The sequence below is a fragment of the Neovison vison genome, chromosome 6 (genome assembly GCF_020171115.1).
Source record: "Neovison vison isolate M4711 chromosome 6, ASM_NN_V1, whole genome shotgun sequence".
Lineage (NCBI taxonomy): Eukaryota > Metazoa > Chordata > Mammalia > Carnivora > Mustelidae > Neogale > Neogale vison.
The window spans coordinates 17,183,085-17,205,185 of record NC_058096.1 but is presented as its reverse complement, the minus strand read 5'-3'; positions in this window follow the sequence as shown (position 1 = coordinate 17,205,185).

Genomic DNA, 22,101 nt, shown 5'->3' with positions numbered 1-22,101 from the left:
TCTTTTGATACTGATGTCCATATTGATTGGTGGTAGGCTAATAATGATTTACCAGTTTTGATAATCACACAATGACTTCTTATAGTAGCGAAAGATTGATCTCTTAAATAGTCTTCCTATCTATACCTAAGAGTTAAATAAAAGCTTGGATACGATCAGTAGTTTGTGAAAAGTCCCATTTTCTTAATTTGCAGGAAGCAAGTTTTTTGGCTGAGCGAAGAAAGGGAAGGAGGTGTCAGAGGCTGGAGGAGAGAGGAATCTTTGAGGCAGGAAAGTAGGAGAATAAATTGCTTAGTCTTTTTATTTCAGTGTATTCTTGAGGAGGTAAGGGAGAGGCTGTAAATACATGTGGTCAATCTTGCATGGTTGAAGAACAACAATAATAATTTTTAAATGAAAACAGTATCTAAAAAACGCATCTAACTTACTATACTGTGAGTTTTATTTAGATGAAGTATGGTGGTAATTTGTATATTTTAGATGTGGAGAAAGGGGAACCCTCTCACACTGTTGGTGGGAATGTAATTGGTGCCGCCACTTTGGAAAGAAATGTGGAAATTCCTCAAAAAAATTAAAAATAGAGCTACCTTATGACTTAGCAATTGCACCACTGGGTGTTTAACCCAAAGACACAGACGTAGTGAAAAGAAGGGCCATATGCACCCCAATGTTCATAGCTGCAATGTCCATAATAGCCAAACTGTGGAAAGAGCCAAGATGCCCTTCAACAGACACATGGATAAAGAAGATGTAGCCTATCCATGCAATGGGATATTACTCAGCCATCAGAAAAGATGAATACCCAACTTTAACATCAACGTGGATAGGACTGAAAGTGATCATGCTGAGGGAAATAAGTCAAGCAGAGAGAGTCAATTGTCATATGGTTTCATTTACTTGTAGAACATAAGGAATAACATGGAGGACATTAGAAGGACGGGAAAAGTGAAGCGGAGATCAGAAGGGGAGATGAACCACAAGAGACTGGACTTTGAGAAACAAACTGAGGGTTTTAGAAGGTAGGGTGATGAGGAGATGGGTGAGCCTGGTGTGGGTATTTGGAGAACATGTATTGCATGAGCACTGGGTGTTGTACGTAAATAATGAATCATGGAACACTACACCAAATACTAGTGATGTACTGTATGGTGACTAACACAACATAAAAAAAATCAATAAATTGATACATTTTTGAACTCCAAAGATATAGCATCTGTAGTTGAAATGAACAGAATTTCTACTTATGTCCTTTAAACAAACTAAAAGCAACACCCATAAATATGCTGAAGTTTGTTTGTCATAGAAAAATTGTATTTTTTCTCAAAGAACAAAATCTGGGTCAAACACACCCCAAAATATGTGCTTTAATTATTTGATTATTTTAAATAGTGTGTTTATGAAGTAGTTTGCTGTGCTAGGAATAGCTTGGCATTGGGGTTGAAGAATCACGTGTTTCGTTTGAAAGTCCATTCTGCCAGGTAAATTTCCTCATCTATTAAAATGTCCAAAATAACATTTTCTTCATCCATTAAAATGAGAAAATTACCAGTTTCCATAACTATTACAATAACATTTCTCTTCAGCGATGATGGGTGAAATAGAATTATTTTTATAGATACTTTGGAGCCTTTAATAATTAGAAATTGCTCAGGTCATGATCTCAGTCAGGGTCCTGGGTTGGAGGCCCCTGCCAGGCTTGTGCTGGGTGTGGACTGCTTGGGATTCTCTCCCTTCCCCTCTGTGCCCCCACTCTATTTGAATGCTCCCTCTCCCTCTTTCCAAAAAAAAAAAAGAAAAAGAAAAAATTTCTCTGTTGCAAAATTTTAGAAAACAATGCTGTGGAGTACCTCCCAAAAGGATATGATAAAGTTAGAACTCAGCTCAGGTTATGAATGGGACCCTTTTTACATTCATGAAAAGGAACCATTCACCAAACAAAAAGGATGCCAAGTCCATGTACATAATTCTTGCTATGGAAAGTTTCTCTATTATTTCAATTTACTTTCTTTTGAACAAAGACATCAAACTTGTGAGATGTTCGTATGTGGTCATTAGCCTGTGACGCTTTGGACACTGATTGATTATCAATAGAAAAGAATTACCAAGCCCATAAACAAAGAATGACCCTGCCTTTCAAGCAAAAAAGAAAATAAGAAAATAATCATTGTTTATTTTTGTGATCCTGTATCATTGCATCATGGGATGGGTGGGGAAAAAGAGAGGAATATTCTGGTTTATTTCCTAGACTGCTACATTTTTTAAAATGTGTTTGGACCCCATATAAATGTAATAAGTATCTCACTATATATAAATGTGTATCATTTTATATATACCATTTTGCTGTGTAAGAATTACTAAATTACAAATGCATTTTATTTGAATTTCTTTGTTAAGTTTGCTCCTGGAATTTTAATGAAGCTCAATACTGAGTGTGCCTCATTATCTAGTTGATGTTCACATCCTCAGATGTCCATATCCATAGATCACTGTACATTGTTATATAGTGCTACAGTCTAAGAAATTCATATAAAAGGAGGAGTAGACTCATATGGAATGCCATGTATATTTAAAGCCAAAACATTTCAAAGTCAATCAATCATTAAAAAGTTACTACGTTGCATTTGTGCTCAAAGAGAACATTTTTATTGACAGCCAATTCACCTCTTGTTTGAGCAAACTTTCACCTTCTTAATGGCACATTTACCACCTCCCCTGTCTAATTTACAACCTCTTCACCTACTATCTTTTACTTTCTACACTGCCAACCCACTCAAAATCCAAAGTGAAATAAAACAAACACAAAAAATTAAACATTGCCTGAGTGACTTGTTTCCTTCCTCACTCCTCTTGTGCTGCTTGACCTTCTTAAGGTCCTGGAATCACCCCAAGCTGAACGTCACCAGCGCAGAGCCTGGACAAAGTAGGTGGACAGTAAATATTTATTAAATGAATGAATGAGTTGAGTAAACAGTCTGCAAGCTCCCCCATCTTTCCTTTTTCTGTTCATAACATTGGCATCCATTCAATCCATGGCAGAAAAAAGGCAAGACAAAGCAAAACCAAACCAAACCTTGGATTCCTCCTCATTCCTGACATTTAATTTGGTCAGAAAGTCCAGGTAATCTGCACTCTAAAAAATAATGAAATTTATCTCTTCCTCTCTGTCATATTATCATATTATCTTTGTCATATTATCTCAGCTGGTGTGTTGCAATTGTTTTTTAAGTGATCTCATCTGTCAGCCCTCACTGTAGCTTCTAGGGAGAACAAAGAATCATATATATATATATACATATATATATATATATATATATAATAAACTCCTATTGACTAACTGTGTCAGAGTTTTTTATAAGAGTAAGTCTAAAATCTTCAGTACCAAATCAAAGACCATCAACTATAAGCCCCCAGATTGCCTCTGATACTCATCGCTGGCTTTCCTTACATTCATTTCACATTTCGGTTAAATAGAATTGCTTTCTGCTTTTCAAACACCTCATAGACTTTCATTGCCCCTACATCCTTTTACTTCTTATTTCTGCTACGTTAATGACCTCCTTTCTCTTATTTATCTGGAGAAGATGAATATAACCTGTAATTATAGCTAAAAGCATTGCTGTGATCTGCTCCTTAGCCCAAGGAGAAACCTCTTTTTTTTTTTTTTTTAAAGATTATTTATTTATTTATTTGACAGACAGAGATCACAAGCAGGCAGAGAGGCAGGCAGGCAGAGAGAGGAGGAAGCAGGCTCCCCGCTGAGCAGAAAGCCCGATGCGGGACTCGATCCCAGGACCCCGGGATCATGACCCGAGCTGAAGGCAGCGGCCTAACCCACTGAGCCACCCAGGCACCTCTTTTGTGCACTTGACCTTGTTGTAAGGGCTTGACATGTGTCTGGCCTCCATAAAACTGTGATAATCTCTGTGGAAGAAACCTTCTCTACTTTTGTTTGTACCTGTAGTAGTAGTTTCCTGTGGCTTCATCAACAAATGATCACAACTTGGTGTCTTTAACAACAGAATTATGTTTTCTCATTGTTCTGAAGGCCATAAGTCCAAAATCAGGATCATGAGACCAAAATCAAAGTGACGGTAGGGATGTGCTTTCTTGGTGGGTTTTAGAGGGGAATCTGTTCTGTGTCTCTGCCAGCTTTCAGCATTTTTTGCCTTGTAGCCCCACCATCCAATCTGCTGCCTTTCTGGTCACTTTTCCATTTCTTGTTTGTGTCAGATCTCTTTGACTCCCTCTTATAAGGACACGTGTGATAGGATTTAGGGGCCTGTCCACATAATCCTGGATAATCTCCTCATCTCAAAATTCTTAATTTGATCACATCTGCAAGTAACTTTTTTTTTTTTTTTTTCTTTTCTAAATAATGTAACACTTACTGGTTCTAGGGATTAAGGGACCACTATTCAATTCACTGTATCTGCTCTGGTCCCGAAGTGTCGTGTCCATCTTGACACAAAATACGGTCACATCATGCCCTCATTTCCAAAAGTCTCACCTCATTACAGCATCAACTCAAGTCCAAAAATCTTATTTAAATATCATCAAAGTCCCAAATGTCATCACCCAAATCATCTAAATCAGGAATAGATGAGACTCTGGGTATGATCCAACTTGATCCTCTCTACTGTCAACCGTGAAGCCAGAAAAGAAGTGACCTGTTCACCAAATATGATGGTGGGCCAGACTTAGTATGGTAGATATAAAACTTCCTATCCCTAAATGGAGAAAATGAAAGGAAGACAGGGGTTGCTGGTCTCATGCAATTATGAAAACCAACGGCATGTTCCCTTGGGTTTCAAGGCCTGGGAATAATCCCCTGTGGATTTGGAGTCTCTGGCCTCCGGGTCTATGGCTCCAATCCCTGGGTTTATGGTTCCAGCATCTGTGCCCATTGTTCCAGCCTTTCCAACTGTGGCTGTAGCTTCTGGGACAAAGTCTATGCTTTTGGAGTTGTATTTTATTTTTCTTGAATGGTAGTACTTGTCTGCAACTGAATCATATTATCAGCCTATTTCCTGCTTCTAGAATTTTGGGAGTCTGGCAACCCTCCTTCATTCTGTCCTGACAGTTTGTTGTTGTTATTGTTTTTCTGATATAACATTTTTCCTCCTCCTCTTCCTCCTCCTTTTTCTTCTCCTTCTCCTTCTTCTTCTTCTTCCTCAGGATTTTATTTACTTATTTGACAGAGAGAGAGAAAGAGAGAGAGAGAGTGCACATAAGGAGGAGGAGAAGGAGCTGCAGAGGGAGAGGGAGGAGCAGACTCTCCCCTGAGCAGGGAGCCCAATGTGGAGTTCAATTTCAGGACCCCTGGATCATGACCCGAGCTGAAGGCAGATGTCTAAACAACTGAGCCACCCAGGCATTCCTGAAATAACATTCTTAAGAAATGTTGTGGCTCTCTGGTGTATGTCATGTGGATTCACTCCTTTATGCAAAATTGTTCTCCAAACATCTTACCTGTGCAATCCAATCTTTTTCCCTATGTTCTCCTGAGAAGGCTAAGGAGATGTGTGCGTCCTATGCCTCATCTCTTTGCATGAGCAGAAAGTTGTCCGGCCACACTTATGCCTTCTCTTTGGAACACAGTTTCCTAACAATGAACCTGCTAATTAGAACCTATAATCTTATAGGCTAAGAATGCCCTCAATGATCAAGTACTGGTTTCCTTTTTGTTTAATGATTTTTTTCCTCAAATTACCTCTTTTCACTCATATCTTACTAGAAACAGAAAGAAGAAACCAAGATGCATCTTCAACATTTTGCTTAAAATCTCCTCAGGTAAATAGCCAAGTGCATGGCTTACAAATTCTGCTTTCTGCAGAACTGTGGGGCACATTTGAGCTGTATTTATTGCCATTATATAGCAAGAATCACATTTCCTCCAATTTCCAATAACATGCTCCTTATTTCCTTCTGAGTTTCACCAGAAGTGCTTTAACATCTATTACCAGCAGTTTGGTTAAGGCAGTCTAGGCTTTTTCTAGTAAGTGTCTCAAAATTCTTGCACATTATATTTAATTACCCAATTGCCAAGCCACTTCCATGGATTTACTTATTTGTTACAGCAGTATCTTACTTTCTGGAACTAAAATCTGTATCAGTTCACCTTGCCCCAGAGAAACAGAATGAATAGGATATATATGTTGAAACGTTTATTGCCAAGGAACCAGCTTGTCCAATTCTGGTGGCTGGCTATATCACTCTAAAAATCCCTAACACAGGCTTTTAGAAGTCAGGATGGACTTCTCAAGCACCCTCTGAAGCTGAAGTCCAAAGTTTGTGTGCTTCAGAAATGCCTCAGTTCTATTCTTCAGGCCCTTCAACTAATTGAATCAGGCCCAACAGATTACCAAAGATGATCTCCTTTACTTAGAGTCAATGATTATAGAAGTTAATCACTTATATAAAATACCTTCCCAGAAATACCTAGATCACTCTTTGAAGAATGGGGGAATATAGCCTAGTGAACACATAAAACTAAGAATCAGAGTGCTCCAGTAGTTAGGATGGGTTCTAACATACAGTGGCTCTCATTTTCCTTATGCTGAATAAGCAAATGCATGATGTCTCACTCTAGGAGTTATACTTCTGGTATACTTGACTTTCTGTAGAGTTTGAATTTTATGGTTTGTTTCATAAATATGTCATCACATTATTTTTATTTTTTGCTCAATAAAATTTTATTTGAATTTCCCCATAGCATTTTATTTGAAATTATTTTTATCAATTACTATCCTACATCTCTTTCCATGTCTATTTCTTCTCTTCTAAACTGCCTCCCAGAACCGTGAATCAGAGACATTATCTAGTGATTGTTACTTCCTACACATGCTTTTCCAGGTTCTCCTAGAAAACTTCCAATACGTCAAACAGAAGTTGAATCTTTAAATTTCTCAAGATGGGAACTATTCTTGAGTTAATATTCTAAGGTATTGCAAGTACATCCTATAAGTTTACCAGTTTATCAATGCTGAAATCCTCACTCTGCATTCTCAAGCAGTTTGGAAATGAAAATAAACATATTATTCTCTGTCAGTTCTCCTCTTTCCCACGAATTACCAAAGGTTACTTATGGGGACTTGGCTTTTCTTCTTATAGTTTTGCTCAGGTCCTTACAACACAATTTACCAGGCTTAGACACTGTAACATGTCGAAAAGCTAATGTCCCTTGCTATCTATCTATCTACCTATCTATTTATCTATCCACCATGCATATATGCATGCCATATATTATATATAATATATGGCATATATAAAAATATATATATATTTAATTTTTTTGCTAATTTGAGGCTCAAATTTTAATGAAATGAATTCACATGAGTATGATAATTACTTCCTCTGATAGGGAAAATGAAAACAATATATAAAATGGTAGTTTATTCTACCCTGTGAATCCCAGTTCTGAAATTTACACAAATTTGTTCTGTATCTCATCTGTTTGGTTTTTTCTCGGAGTATAAATAGTTGTTGAGGGAATAATACATTTTTATGATTCTTAGCTTTTCTCAAAAGAGAAATTTTTGTGCTCCGTCTCTTCATTAATTTTTTCCATTATAGTTTTTTTCCTAGTAACCAGCATGCTTCCTTCTATGTTTCTGCTTGGCAAATACTCAGGTAACCAAGGGCTCTCTGTCCAGATTTGTGAAATGCCTCGGGGACATCATTCCTTTCTTCTCCATGGACAGAATTTTTAATTACTTCTGATGTATCACCTGCCCTCTCAGTTCTTCCTCCCCTGCAGAGAGCCTGTTCGTGTGGTCATTCATATACTTTTCCTTGAGCTTTTTGAAATCCTGGTCACTAAGTCTCGTAGTGTATGGTTGAAAGAGTAGGACGCCAGGCGATGTGAGTATACCAAGCTGTTAACACTTGTAATTTCGAATTAGGTCAACCACCCGGGAAATTCTCGATCTTGTTTGGTATAAAGTTTGAATCAGGTACTGTGGAATATTTTAATCTGGGTTCCCATTAAATTGGCTGGACAAATGCCAAACTGTGTGTTGTTCGTGATTTGTTTTTCCATCCTACCTCCTCCACTGTTACCCACATTCATCTGACCGTAAAAGGCCTTCTAACTAGGGCAAACTCATCCATGTTTGGGTTCCTCAAATGTTTCAAGCTATTTTTCCAACTGTTGGGGTTTGGCAAACTCTTGTCAGCTTTTTGCCAAAGTGGTTACTTTTTTTCTTTTTAATTTTCAAATCCAACTGTATTTCCAGGGAAATGCAGGCCATATGTTTCTTATTTATTTATTTACTTATTTATTTATTTATACATAACTCATAAAATAGTTTCTAATAATTATTTTATAGACACAATATCTGTATGCTACTCTACACCAATACCTTGGTCAATACAGAACTATTTCCCCTTTTGTACTTGAACTTAGATGAAAAATTTTGAACCACATTTGACACTCATATTGGCCAAGGGGTTGGAACGTTGGCAAAATGTAGTTTTCATTTGTCTTATTACCCTTAATAGAAATGAATGTTGCCTCTTTTGCCTAATTCAACAAAATAGTCCATTCCAATAACAAGTAACATATGAAAATAGTATGTTAGAAATCAATGGAGAATAAATTCTTTATATTGTGTCCTTAATTGCTAGACCCATTTGTTTTGGAATTCACTTCCCTTTCCACTCCCCAAGAGAAACTTTTTTCCAGGAAAGAACATAATACCAGCCCTTCAAGTAGCATTCATTGAGATTCTTTTTATTTTTTTCCACATAAAAGCTTTTACTTGAAGTTCAGTCTTGAGGTCTAGGATCACTACTTCTTGTACTAAGTATTGACTTTTTTCCCCTTTCATCTTAATTTGTCCTATCACCATTTAAAGTAATTTTTGTCCAGTGTGTTTTCCTGTATGTACCCCTATCACCATCACCGCACTGTGACCACATTCCTAAGCATCACTCAGTGGGTCTCTTTCAACATGAGTCTTATGTCCATCTCCTCCATCCTCTCCCCCAGCCAGCCACGGCACTAAGAATTGTGTTGGGCTCTTTATACAGACCTCAGTTAAATTATCTCAATTCCAAAGACAGAAACATAGATTTAAATCCCCACAAGATTAGGAAAATAATTGGTATCCAGAAATCATTGCTCAATTTTAGCTTGCATAGATATTAAAATTTCTAATGAATGAAATCAAATCCACTGAACTATGACAATATACAAATATAATCCTAAACCCTGAGCTCAGGGAGAAACTTCAGCTATGTTAAAAATTCCATAGAAAGTGCGCATGGTACTAGTTATCAGTCAGGCCAGGCAGCCTGAAAAAAATGACGCATTTGAATGGTGATCATTCCGGGAAGCTTTAGTAAGGGACTGTTTGCAAATGAATGGGAAAGATGTGAGGAATCAAAAGATAGGGAGTGGTAATGGCATAATGACAGTGGTAACTGTTGAGCCTGCATGTGCAGAAAAGAGGTGAGATCAGTTTCTAGAACCTGGGGATGAAAGAGCCTATAGACAGGGTTATCCAGCAGAAAGGAGCCATGAGCTTTGCCCTTTGGTTGAGGAATGCAGCCAGCCTGAGGCAACCTCAACAGAAGATAGCTGTGGAGGTAAATATCTTACCTCCTCTTGTGGACCGAATCCAACAAAAGCCAGAAGGCAACAATGCCTACTAATATAGTCCATACAGGTTAGCCTCCAAAGGTAGGGAGTCGAGAGAAAAAGATTGAGAAATAGATTTGAAGGGTAATCAGAAAATAATCTGGGACATACTGAAAGGGCCATCAAAGTCTCCTGTTCAGTGTAGAAACAAAGAGTGTTGACTAGAATTCCTACGCTGAATGGTTCTAGGTAACTTCAACACCTATGCAATTCATTTACTTGTGCTGTTTCTCAGGTCTTATTGGTTGACATGTACTGTACATGGGCAATGGGCCTGTGTAATACCAGGGTGATGTCCGGTCTCTAATCAGGAATGGGGAACATAATGTTTAGTATGAATATAAGGCTGAGAAGGATTATCTGGCTAGAGGTCATGGCCATGGAAGAATATACTCGGGTTTTACACTGGGTTGCATCAAATTTCTTTGGATCGTGGTCCTCAGATCTGATTCTTAAAGGCATCCCTCACCCCCTAATCCTGCACATCCCTTAAGAGAACCTCTTCTGATGGAAAGAGCATTGTAATTTTTTTTTTCTGTAGTATCTTTTCTTCTTTTCTTATTTGACAGAGAGAAAGAAAGAGCACAGGCAGAGGGAGCGGCAGGCAGAGGGAGAAGCAGACTCCCGGGTGAGCAGGAGCCCGATGTGGGGCTCGATCCCAGGACGCTGAGATCATGAGCTGAGCTGAAGGCAGAGGCTTAACTGACTGAGCCACCCAGGCGCCCTTTTCTGTAGCATCTTTATAAAAATTTAAATGTCTAATAAATGTAACATTGATTAAATAAGCTTTACTATTATACTGTTTTTGAACAAAAAGGTTTAATACATACTTGGTAAGGGAAACAAAAACAACAACAACAACAATAACAAAAAACACTTCTTCCATATTTATGACCAGAGAAAAAATACTAAGGGCACTTATTCTATGGATGATTGGATCATCCCTTAATTTCCTTAATTTCCCTTGTGAAATAGCAGGTATTCTAATAACCTCTCATTATGACAATTTGGTAGTGATCATCAGTGTTTGTTATAGGTAAAGTATACCAATTTAGACTTTAAATGATTCAACTTTGAAACAGGGACTTTTTACTAGGAGTTTTTTCAAGATTTTGAGTTAGTTGAAGAGTGTACTGGGATTACAAAGCGAGTCACTAAAAACTGGTGTCATTACAACTGCTTATTTGTGTGTGTCCATATTTTCTCAAAAGCACTCTGGAAACATAAATAAAATACTTTGGTTCATATGAGATAGAAACAAACATGCATAACCCACACTTTTTTTTTTTTTTTAGTTAACACCGTTCCATTTTCTTATTGATTAATTCTGCCATAAGTTCTTTGGTTTTTTTTAAGATTTTATTTATTTATTTGACAGAGAGACATCACAAGTAGGCAGAGAGAGAGAGAGAGGAGGAAGCAGACTCCCTGCCAAGCAGAGAGCCTGGTGAGGGGCTCGATCCCAGGACCCTGAGATCGTAACCTGAGCAGAAGGCAGAGGCTTAACCCACTGAGCCACCCAGGCGCCCATAACTCTGCCATAAGTTTTAACTTAGCAGATAAATTCACACCAATATTATTTTTTGGTGATTGTGAATTTCAGTGAGTGTATGAGTGTGATTTTATTTAGGAGGCAATTCTCCTTGCTAAGAAACAACATTTTTCCTAACTATAGATCTTATAGATTTGTGTCCATGGAGAAAGCACTGTTTAATAGGTCAAAAAAGGATAAACGTATATGATGAGTTAGCTGGTTATGCCTTGGTGGCCACAATTGCATCTTTCTCTTTTAAAATAAATTCTCTCTCTTTTTTTTTTTTTCATTTCTGTCTCAGTCTTCCTGGCTTCTAACCTGTTTTATTTAACATGTTTATTTTATTTAAAAAATTTAGAAGATTTTATTTATTTGAGGGAAAGAGAGAGAGGGAGAAGGAATGTGCTTGTGGGAGGTGGTGGGTGGGGTCAGGGAAGGAAGGAGAGGAAGAGGGAAGGAATCCCAAGCAGACACTGTGCTAAGAGTTGAGATCCTCCAGGAGCTGATTTCACAACTCTGAGATCATGACCTGAACCAAAGCCAAGAGTCTGGTGCTTAACCCACTGAGTCACCCAGGCATCGCAATTCCAGGTGTTTAGAAAGAGAACTGAGATTGAGATTCCTGTATGAGTGGCTTACTGATGGAGTGGTCTCAGGAAGAACTTTGAAGGGAAAGAGGAAAACGGGAAGGATCAAGGAAGAAACTAGACAAGCATGTTGCTCCACAAAAGTCTGGACTTACCCACAGGACACTCTGGAGCATGAATCACATTACAGAGGTTGCTCTGCCCAGAGGCAAGGGAGACTGGATTATTAGACCCCTGTTCTATTCGTCATTGGCTCTGGAACAGCCCAATGCATCTCCAGATGAGACTGCTCCCATTCTCCAATGGTGTTCTTCTGGAGAAGGGTGTTGGTGTGAACTGTTAACAGAAAACTTCTCCAGATTCTGAAGGGTAAATACAGTGCCTCAGTAAAAGGAATCTGGGTAGGACACCAAAAACTTATGTTACATATATTCTGGGAAATTTCTGGATATTCAGAAATTGGATATCCACTGGATAAATTTCACTCCATAATAGGAATGTGATATTTGAGAAAGATAGGTGATTGGCAGAAACCAAAATATACCTGTCATTTAACAAAGCAGTTGAAATTTGGGCTCCCAGATAAGGAAAAACATCAGCTTCTCATGTTTAGTCACCTTCTAAACACATTACAATCTATGTAAAATGTAGCCAGTACTGTATCTTCCTCATAAAATTATACAACTACAACACCAAGATGATTCAGGTGTCCAGAGCTATGACTATATTTGACTATCTAACTGATGAGCTCTACCATTACTCCATTACACACAGTAACATCGATGTGTAATTACTGGGATATTATCACCAGCTCCCAAATGTGGGACCTACATGACTATTATCAGCCACCATAATGATTAGAGAGTAATGGAGTCACCATGGCAAACTTCCCATTGTTACAGTTTCTGAAATAATACAAGTTCTAAAAGTGGCAAGGGGTTTTGGTATCTCTTCTCACATTTTAAATGCAAGTGTCCAGGTGCATACAACAGTAGACACTGAGAATTCTTTGGGAATTGTTGGCTTTTTGATACCTCTACAGGCTTTATCAATATATTTGAAGACCTTCTAAATTCATCGTTATGTTATTTTCCCATTACCAGACAAAGGCCTCATAATTTAAGGGCTGTAGAACCAGGGCTTCATTAGACTTTGATTACCAGGCCTAGGATCCCCTTAGGTAGGCATCACCCACAGGGGAAAAAGAGCTCCTAAGTGGGGCGTTGGTTACCAACTGTAGGAAAAACTGACCAGAAAGCTAATGTTGCACCCCTCACTCAAACAAATCACATTATGGAGTTGTTTCTAAATCCTACATATTGACCCAAATCAATAGTCTAAAAGCTATCATAACTGGGATACTAGAACACATTTCAGTGAGAGCTTTACAAGCTTTTACTATGACCTGACTATCTAACTAAAACTTCATCCCGACTGAAGTACAAGAGGAAAATGTTACCAGGTTCCAAGCACTGCTAAGGCACCACAAATTCTTGCCTCTGGAGCAGTATACTAGGGAAATTAACCAAATTGTCTAAGATGCATCATACTGGGCCAAGATACACTATTGGACCATAGTGTCACTGAGACCAAACCACCGTTCTTTAGTATCGACCACGACATTCCTATGCCAAACTGGCCACAAACAGAAGTCACAGGACTCACCAGTTGTTAAACAACACTAGATTCCATGAACCTTCAATAAATGCACAAGGGGATAAAACCATTCTGACCACCACACCCAACCCACAAGTCTTTATTGTTGCAATAGATGAAAAAGATTCCTCTTCATCTTTGCCTGACAACTGACCTTTAGACTAAATGAACGCACTTAGCCTTGCAATGGTGTGTGCACTGCCTTCCCCTCAAACAAAGCTCAGGTTAAGGTTTGGCAAGTAAGCTAAGACCTTTAACCAGTTTCTTCTTGCCAAGTCCATGTCCATGGAAACTCTGCTTCTTGTCTCTTGAAGAGAGTTAAAAATCCTAGAATCCTACTTTCCCTAATGATAATGGTTTTCTTTCTAAGGACTTCAAGTTGGATTCACTGTTTTCACAAATTATGATATCTTAAGTCTCAGATCAGAGGAAAAACATATCTGGTACATGAGATTTTCACTCTGTTCTTTCTTTGGCAAGAAGTTTTGGAATATCACATGCTTGGCAAGAATCTCAAATTATCTTTTCAGGGCTGTTGATAACAGTTCTGCAAGAAGTTAGTCTCTGAAAACTTCACTAACTCAAATCCCCAGAACACAATAGCATAGAAGTTCCAGGTATGTGCCACACATACTTGGGGGATAAAACAGTGAATCCACAATGGGTCTTGTCCATAATGTGCCCATAGTTTTACGGAGGGATAGGAAAGACACATAAATTAACATGCCTCACAGAGCAATCATGGTGATGATTGGGTTGAGCATCCAATGCAATAGGAAATGAAGGGAAAAAATGATTGCTTTCAGCTGGCAGAATCAGGAAAGTCTTTATAAGAAAATATGTCAAAATTTTTTTAGAAAGAGTTTTGGTTTAGTTCTCTGTTTCTTATGAACACCAAAAATTTCCCTTAGAACAATTTTCATTAAAGAGTTAGCCATCCCTAAGACAGAAAGAATGAGGGAGACCAGACGGAGGACTTGGCTCTAGGTATCCCCACTACCTGATAGTGACCAAGCAAGGAGGCTGGTCTTGCTGGAGAACTTAGCTGTGTGATCAGTTAATACTTTTTCCTTTGTGGGCAGAGCTTCCCTGTGATGTCCCTAGGACTTGGTATCTGAGACGCCTTTCTTTGCCCACTGTCCTGGATAGCTAGTTCCTTGGCAGATGGCTTGATTTAAGCCATTATAAACAGTTTGCTAAATACTTTAAGTAATATTTCCAACGGGAGTCTGACACTCCAGGAAACTCCAGGCCACAATTCTTCTTCAACAGTGTCCTTAATCAGCTTAACATTTGCAGACAAAGAAGCTCATCAACAGACTCTGTTTATCAAACACAGACTGGGTCATTTACCACAAAAAGAGTTGAGGTAACATTAAAAATGTAGCTCCTGGGGCTTCATCCAGGAATCTGAATCTCTAGGGTGACACCTGGGAATCTGAATCTTAATAGATCTCCTATTGAATTTTAGTCACACCAGATGTTTGAGAACTTCTACCCTATCTTATCAACCAAATGGTGATACAATCTTAGGTAAGTCAAATGATCAACCTAAGTTTGATGTTTAATTTGTCACAAGGGGTCATTCTGGTTCTATCTGCTTTACAGGATGGCCATGAGGAAACACCTGGAAAGTATAATGGGATGCCAGTGAAAACTATAATGATTGAAAAAAATCAACATCTATCTGTTATGCTGACCTAATTTCCCCTCAGCACTGACACACACACCAGTCTCTCTGTTGTAAACCAAACACACATAATTGTTCACACCTATTGTCAGCTCACCCTACCTGTCACCTATATGACTTTTTTTCTTTTTCTTTTTTCTTTTTAGGTAGAGCTCTTACTTTGTTTCCTAATTTTCTGGTGATTTGCACATAGTAAGCCATGGCAGGCTATTCTGAGAGCTGTTTTGGACGTTAAGAGGCTTTTCGCACTTTGACCATGATCAAGGCTGGCAGCTCCACCAACAGCTTCCCAGAGAAGGTGAGAACCATATAAAAGCTATCTTATACAGAAGATGAATGGGATCACTGGTATAAGCTCATGGCCATCTAAGGAGAATGAAAGCTTTGTAATCAGGTTAACCAGATTTGGGTCTTGGCCCTACATTTGTGATATTGGAAAAATGGATCCCTTTTGTCTCTAAAAATAATCAGTTTCTCCTTTTAAAAATGAGAATAGGCATACTTATCTTACAGATTGTTCTAAGGATTAAATGAGGTGCTTAGAACAGTATCTGGTACATAGAAAAAACTTGAAATGGTAAGAATTTTTGTTCTTACCCCATAAAAAAATTATTCACAGAAATTATATCAACCAGACTCCCACAAGTTCACCAACTTTATAGTAGACTCACTAGGAAAACAAAGTAGAACAAACAAAACAATAGACTCATTAGTAATAATTTTTTTTGGAGAATAACTTAATATATATGCAAATTTGTCTAGTATTGTGGTATCATAATTAGATATCCATAATTTGTGCATAAATGGCTTATGAAAAAATTTCTGCTAAGTTATCCCTTCATGAAATAGTAAATTACTTATTTATTTTTTTGGTGACAATGTTACTTCCAAATAGAAATTTTAAAAAGCAAAAAAAAAAAAAAAATCATTTCTTTTCCATTGTCTCCCTTCTTTGGACTGTCTAGTTATTAAAAAAAAAAAAGTGCTGTTTAGATACTGAACATGGATATTTTATAGAATAGAGGCATACTTTTATGATGTTGAATTTATCTATAACATAAAATCCTCTTTGTGTGTATTTCCATTTTCACTTAGCTCTCAGATTATACAAAAAAAAAAAAAATCTGATTTCAGAATTATGTAGAATTCCAGTTCCGCTTACACTCACATCCAAGTAGTAAATGATATTGTTCTGGTTTTATCCAAAATGCCACTACAGAGTAGAAGTTGAAAGGGCTTAGCAAGAACATGTTTTCTAAAATTATTTTATTTTATTTTATTTGTTTCATCATGATAAGCCTACTCTTTAATCCCCATCACTTATTTAACTTGCCTCCCCTGTGGTAACCATCAGTTTTTTTCTCTGTAGTTAAGACTCTGTTTCTTGGTTTGTCTCACTCTCTTTTTTCCTATCTCACTTCTCCTTTTTCCTTTGCTTGTTTGTTTTGTTTCTTAAATTCCACATATGAGTGAGATTATGTGGTATTTGTCTTTCCCTGACTGACTTATTTTGTTTAGCATTATACTCTCTAGCACTGTCCATGTTGTTGGAAATGACAAGATTTCATTCTTTCTTATTGTATATTAATATTCTCATATATACATTTTATAAAGATAAAAATATATTTTTTAATATGTTATTTACATGTATTTATATATAATATATATATTAGTATATATTATAAAGATAAAGAAGATGTGATATATATACATACACACACACACACACACACACACACCAGATGTGGGATATATCCCACATCTTCTTTATCCATTCAACTATCAGTGTACACTTGGGCTCCTTTCATAGTTTGCCTGTTGTAAATAATGCTGCAATAAACATCGAAGTGCATGTATCCCTTTGACTTAATGTTTTTGGGTTTTTTTGGTAAATACCCAGTAGTGGTATTACTGGATTATAGGGTAGTTCTGAGAAACCTCCATACTCTTTTCCACTGGAGCTGCACCGGTTTGCAATTCCACCAACAACGTAAGAAGTTTCCTTTTTCTCCACATCCACACCAACATTTGTTGTTTCTTGTGTTTTTTATTTTAGCCATTCTGACAGGTGTGAGGGCAAAGGACATACTTTTAATCACTGAGAAAAGTTCCACAATAACAAAGCAACAATGGGAGGCACATGGGTGGTTCAGTTGGGTAAGGGTCTGTCTTCAGCTCTGGTCATGATTTCAGGGTCCTGGGATGGAGTTCCTTGTCTGGTCCCCTGCTCAGTGGGGATCCTGCTTGTCCCTCTCCCTCTGCCCCCCCCCCAATAAATAGATAAGATTTCTAAAAAATAAAAAGCAGAGCAACGTCAGCAATCAGTTTCTGTTATGTTCACTTCAAATTTATAAATTTATAAAATAAATTTATAAATTACAAATTCTTAATACATAAACTCATTATAAATAATGGAATGTTAGAAATAACATTCTAAATAATGGAATGTTAAACTATAGTTATGAAAAAGAGCCAAAATTATGACAATACAGATCAAATATTGACATTTACTTGAAGAAGCAAATGGGTGAATGCTATGGCTATTAATTTTAATTTATTAAGCTCCTACTATCCTCCAGACACTTCATATGCATTGAAACGTTCAACTGTTACAATATCCTTAAGACATAAATATTCTTACTTTTATTATGCATTTAATCCAACCAATGATTAGAAAGGTTTTATCATTTGTCCCTAGTCCTGTTTGTAATCAACACTTGAATTGCTGTTGGAATCCAGTTCTTTCTGATGCTAATACAGGATTCTTTTCCACCATCCTGCGGCCCCTAGCTCAGTGAAATGGTCACTTAGGAGAATGTTTTCAGAAAGTGGTTTCTGGGAAGGTTCCTACTCCAAATAGTCTTTCACCAATGATTATGATGCTTGAAATTTTTCCAAAGGATATTTATTTCTGTGAGTCTTAAAAGATTTCAATTCATTTAGAATCTCACATTAAAATCCAATTGCACTTAAGGTTAAAATAAATTTTATTAGCTGACATCTTGACAATTATTGGTGAATGGCTGGCCAGAGCTTTTGTGAAGCAGAAGAAAGAACTATGCTGAATGATTTAATGAAAGCAACAATGAGAATTTGTTACTTTTGCTATTTAGAAATTATGCCTTTTGGGTTCTTGTTTCTGCCTTTGCTATGTGGCTTTTCAAACATGAATTTGAAGAGCAAAATATTTTGCTAGAGTGGAATGATTTGTAACATTCATATTTCAGAATGGTAGTTGGATATTCCTTTTGATGGAGTGTCTTAAAAGCGGTGGGAAGTGGCCTCAGGAAACGTTTTAGGGGTAAACAGATGGCACTGGCTTGTAAACACCACACATGAGTTTGGGAAGCTGCTCTTTCTCTAACTCATCCACAAACACATTAGCGTTCTGGTGGTTTACCTTAAAGGCCAGAATTATTTTGAAAGGAATGGTCTTATTTTAATTGTAGGGGTTATGGATGTATATGAATGTGTGTATTCATGTGTGTGTGTCTGTGTGTGTATGGAATCTGAATAAAATGATTTTATTTACAAATTTTCTGGATACACTGACAAAATAGAAGGGCAGCAGAAATAAATTATTTTGATGGTTCTAGTAAAGTGATGAGCACTGGGTGTTATACGTAACTAATGAATCATTGAATACTACCTCAAAACTAATGATGTACTATATCCTGGCTAACTGAACATAATACTAATTTAAAAAAAATAAAGTGGCACTTTTACTTCAAACACAGAGCTCTTTCAAGATAAAGAGGCAATTGCTTTAATTCCAAATTCTTTCATATGTAGATATTCCTAATACATAAACTCAGTTGTATTTCAAGTGAATTATTAGCCTCCATGATGAATGGTGATATAACCTCTCACCAGTAGCCAAACATTTTGAAAGAGAATTAGACTTTAAAACTAAACTACTTTAATAATAATGCTCTTTGCTTTTAGATTGAAAGAATTTCCAATTGACAGATTTAATAAAAACTTTTATAGATAGGGCTATTTTGAAAATATCTTGATTTGGTTAAAAATAATAACAATCATTTTTATTTTTATTTATTTTTTATTGACATATAATCAACATACAATGTTATATTACTTTTAGATACACAACATATTCGACAATTTTCTACATTTGACAATTCTGTACATCATTCACGCTTACTATAATCCACATGTTCACCATCTGTAACCATACGATGTTATCACGATCCTATCGACTATGTTCCCTATGCCATACTTTCCATCGCTGTGACTTATTTATTTTATAACTGAAAGTTTGTATCTCTAAGTCTCCTTCACCTATTTTGCCCATCCCCCCATTCAATTCCTCTCTGACAACTACCAGTTTATTCTCTGTATTTAAGGGTCTGTTTTTTGTTTGCTGCTTTGATTGTTCATTTGTTCTGTTTCCAGATTCCACATATAAGTGAAATCATATGGGGTTTAGCTTTTTCTGTCTGTCCTGACTTATTTCACCTCACCTAATACCCTCTAGGTCCATGCATCTTGTCACAAAGTGCAAGATCTCCTTCTTTTTATGGCTGAGTATTATTCCGATTGTATATACATACCACATCTTCTGTATCCATTCATTTTTCGATGGACACTTGGGCTGCTTCCAAAGTTTGGCTGTTGTAAACAATGCTGGAATAAACATTAGGGTGCATTTATCTTTTTGAATAAGTGTTTTTTTTTCCCCCCTTGGGTAAACACCCAGTAGTAAAATGACTGGAGCATATGGTATTTCTAATTTTAAGTTTTTAAGGAAACTCCATACTGTGTTTCACAGTAGTTGCACCAATTTATTATTATTTTTTTAATATATTTTATTTCTTTATTTGAGAGAGAGACAGCAGATATAGCAAATATAGAGCTAGTGGGGATGGAGGGACAAAGGGAGAGGACAAAACCTCTCATTGAGCAGGGAGCCTGATGTAGGGCTCCATTCCAGTGGGATCATGACCTGAGCCAAAGGCAGATGCTTAACTGACCAAGCCAACCCAGGTGCCCCCACATTTCTACAAACAGTGCACAAAGGTATCCTTTTCTTGACATCCTCACCAATACTTGTTATTTTTTTTAATTTATTTTTTATTTTTTATAAACATATATTTTTATCCCCAGGGGTATAGGTCTGTGAATTGCCAGGTTTACACACTTCACAGCGCTCACCATAGCACATACCCTCCCCAGTGTCGATAACCCCCCCATTACTTGTTATTTTTTGTCTTTGATACTAATCAGTTTAACAGGTGTGAGGTGATATTTCTTTGTGGTCTTCATTTGCATTTCCCTAATGATTAGTGATGCTCAGCATCTTTTCATGTATCTTTTGGCCATTTGTATTTGTTCTTTGAAAAAATGTCTGTTCAGGTACTCGGCTAATTTTTTAATTGAATTGTGTTTTTTAGGGGTATTGAGTAGTATAGTTCTTTATATATTTTAGATATTAACCCTTACTGGATATATTATTTGAAAATATCTTCATCCGTTCAGTAAATTATCTTTTTGTTTTGCTGGTGGTTTCCTTCCCTGTGCAAATAGTGATGACTTTTAGATATAACACCTATGGTATGATCAATGAAAGAAAGAATTGATGAGCTAGACTTCTATAAAATTTAAAATTTCTGCCCTCTGAAGGACACTGTCAAGAAAATGCAAAGACAAACCACATACTGAGAAAAAATATTTTCAAAAGAAATAACTGATAAAGGACTATGTCCAAAATATGTGAAGAAATGTTCAAACTCAGTAATAAGAAAACAGACAACCCCATAAAAAAATGGACCAAGGACCTTAACAGACACCTAGTCAAAGCAGATAAAGAGAAGGCCAATAAATATACAAAAAGATGTTCAACATCATATAACATCATGGATACACAGATTAAAATGACAATGACATTACAGCTACACACCAATCAGAATGGCCAAAACCCATAATATGGACAACACTAAATGCTGGTGAGAATGTAGAACAACAGGAAATCACATTCACTGCTGGTGGAAATGCAAAAGTGTACAGCCACTTTGGAAGACAGTTTGGCAGTTTCTCATAGTGTGATACTAATACACAACTGGACTAAATCTGCAAATATTGCCATGGGATTTTCATAACCTTATTTATTATAGGGGAGAGAGTTCTACACTCAATCGTGTGTGTATGAAGGTGTCTAGGCGTGGGATTGTGTGCTCTATTCTCATTTCCTAATGGAAACATTTATTGGGAAGCTGACAAAACTTGGCTTTCAGAGCTTCCCTAGCATTGGCACTTTCCAAATCTCTTTACCAAATTTCATATTCATGTGTGTCTTCTTATTTTTTTTCAAGCAGACCCCCACAATGATATAAGCAAAAGACCTCCAAAACTTGGATCACTCTTTGGGTGGAACATATTAATATTTCTCAATTAAAAAAAATTCTCACCATAGAAATTGTGATACTAATTTTAACTCTTGGGACGTGGAAGGTGCAATCATAATGCTGTAGGGGTTGCCATGGACCAAGCCTTAAATCCCTGCAAGATTTTTGTGTCTTATTTTCATAGATTCTTCTGGTTGTCATAATGAATTATATCACAATGAATTAGATTATGGGGTCTGATGAGACTACATGAACTAAAATTTTATTGATCACAGAAAAGGAATTATATATCTGACTTAGTTTCCTGTCCTATGTTATAAATTTCAGGATGGTGAGGACTTTTGCTTTTCTCCACAGTTCCTATTAGAATGTGAAACACACATTTAATAAACACAAATAATCAATGATTATTTGTGAGAAACATGAGTGATCTTGGAATTAAGTTTGCCCAGAACAAATAATATCATTTGTCTAGGATGCACTTTCTGTACATGGTTGAATGTAAGAAAGAGTGGAAAAGAGCTCATTTCTTCCAAAGTTGGATGAATGATTACTCTTTCTGAGAAAAATCTGGATTAATTTGCTTAGATGTTTCAATTTACTTAAACAATTATTGAGCCTGTCCTACCATG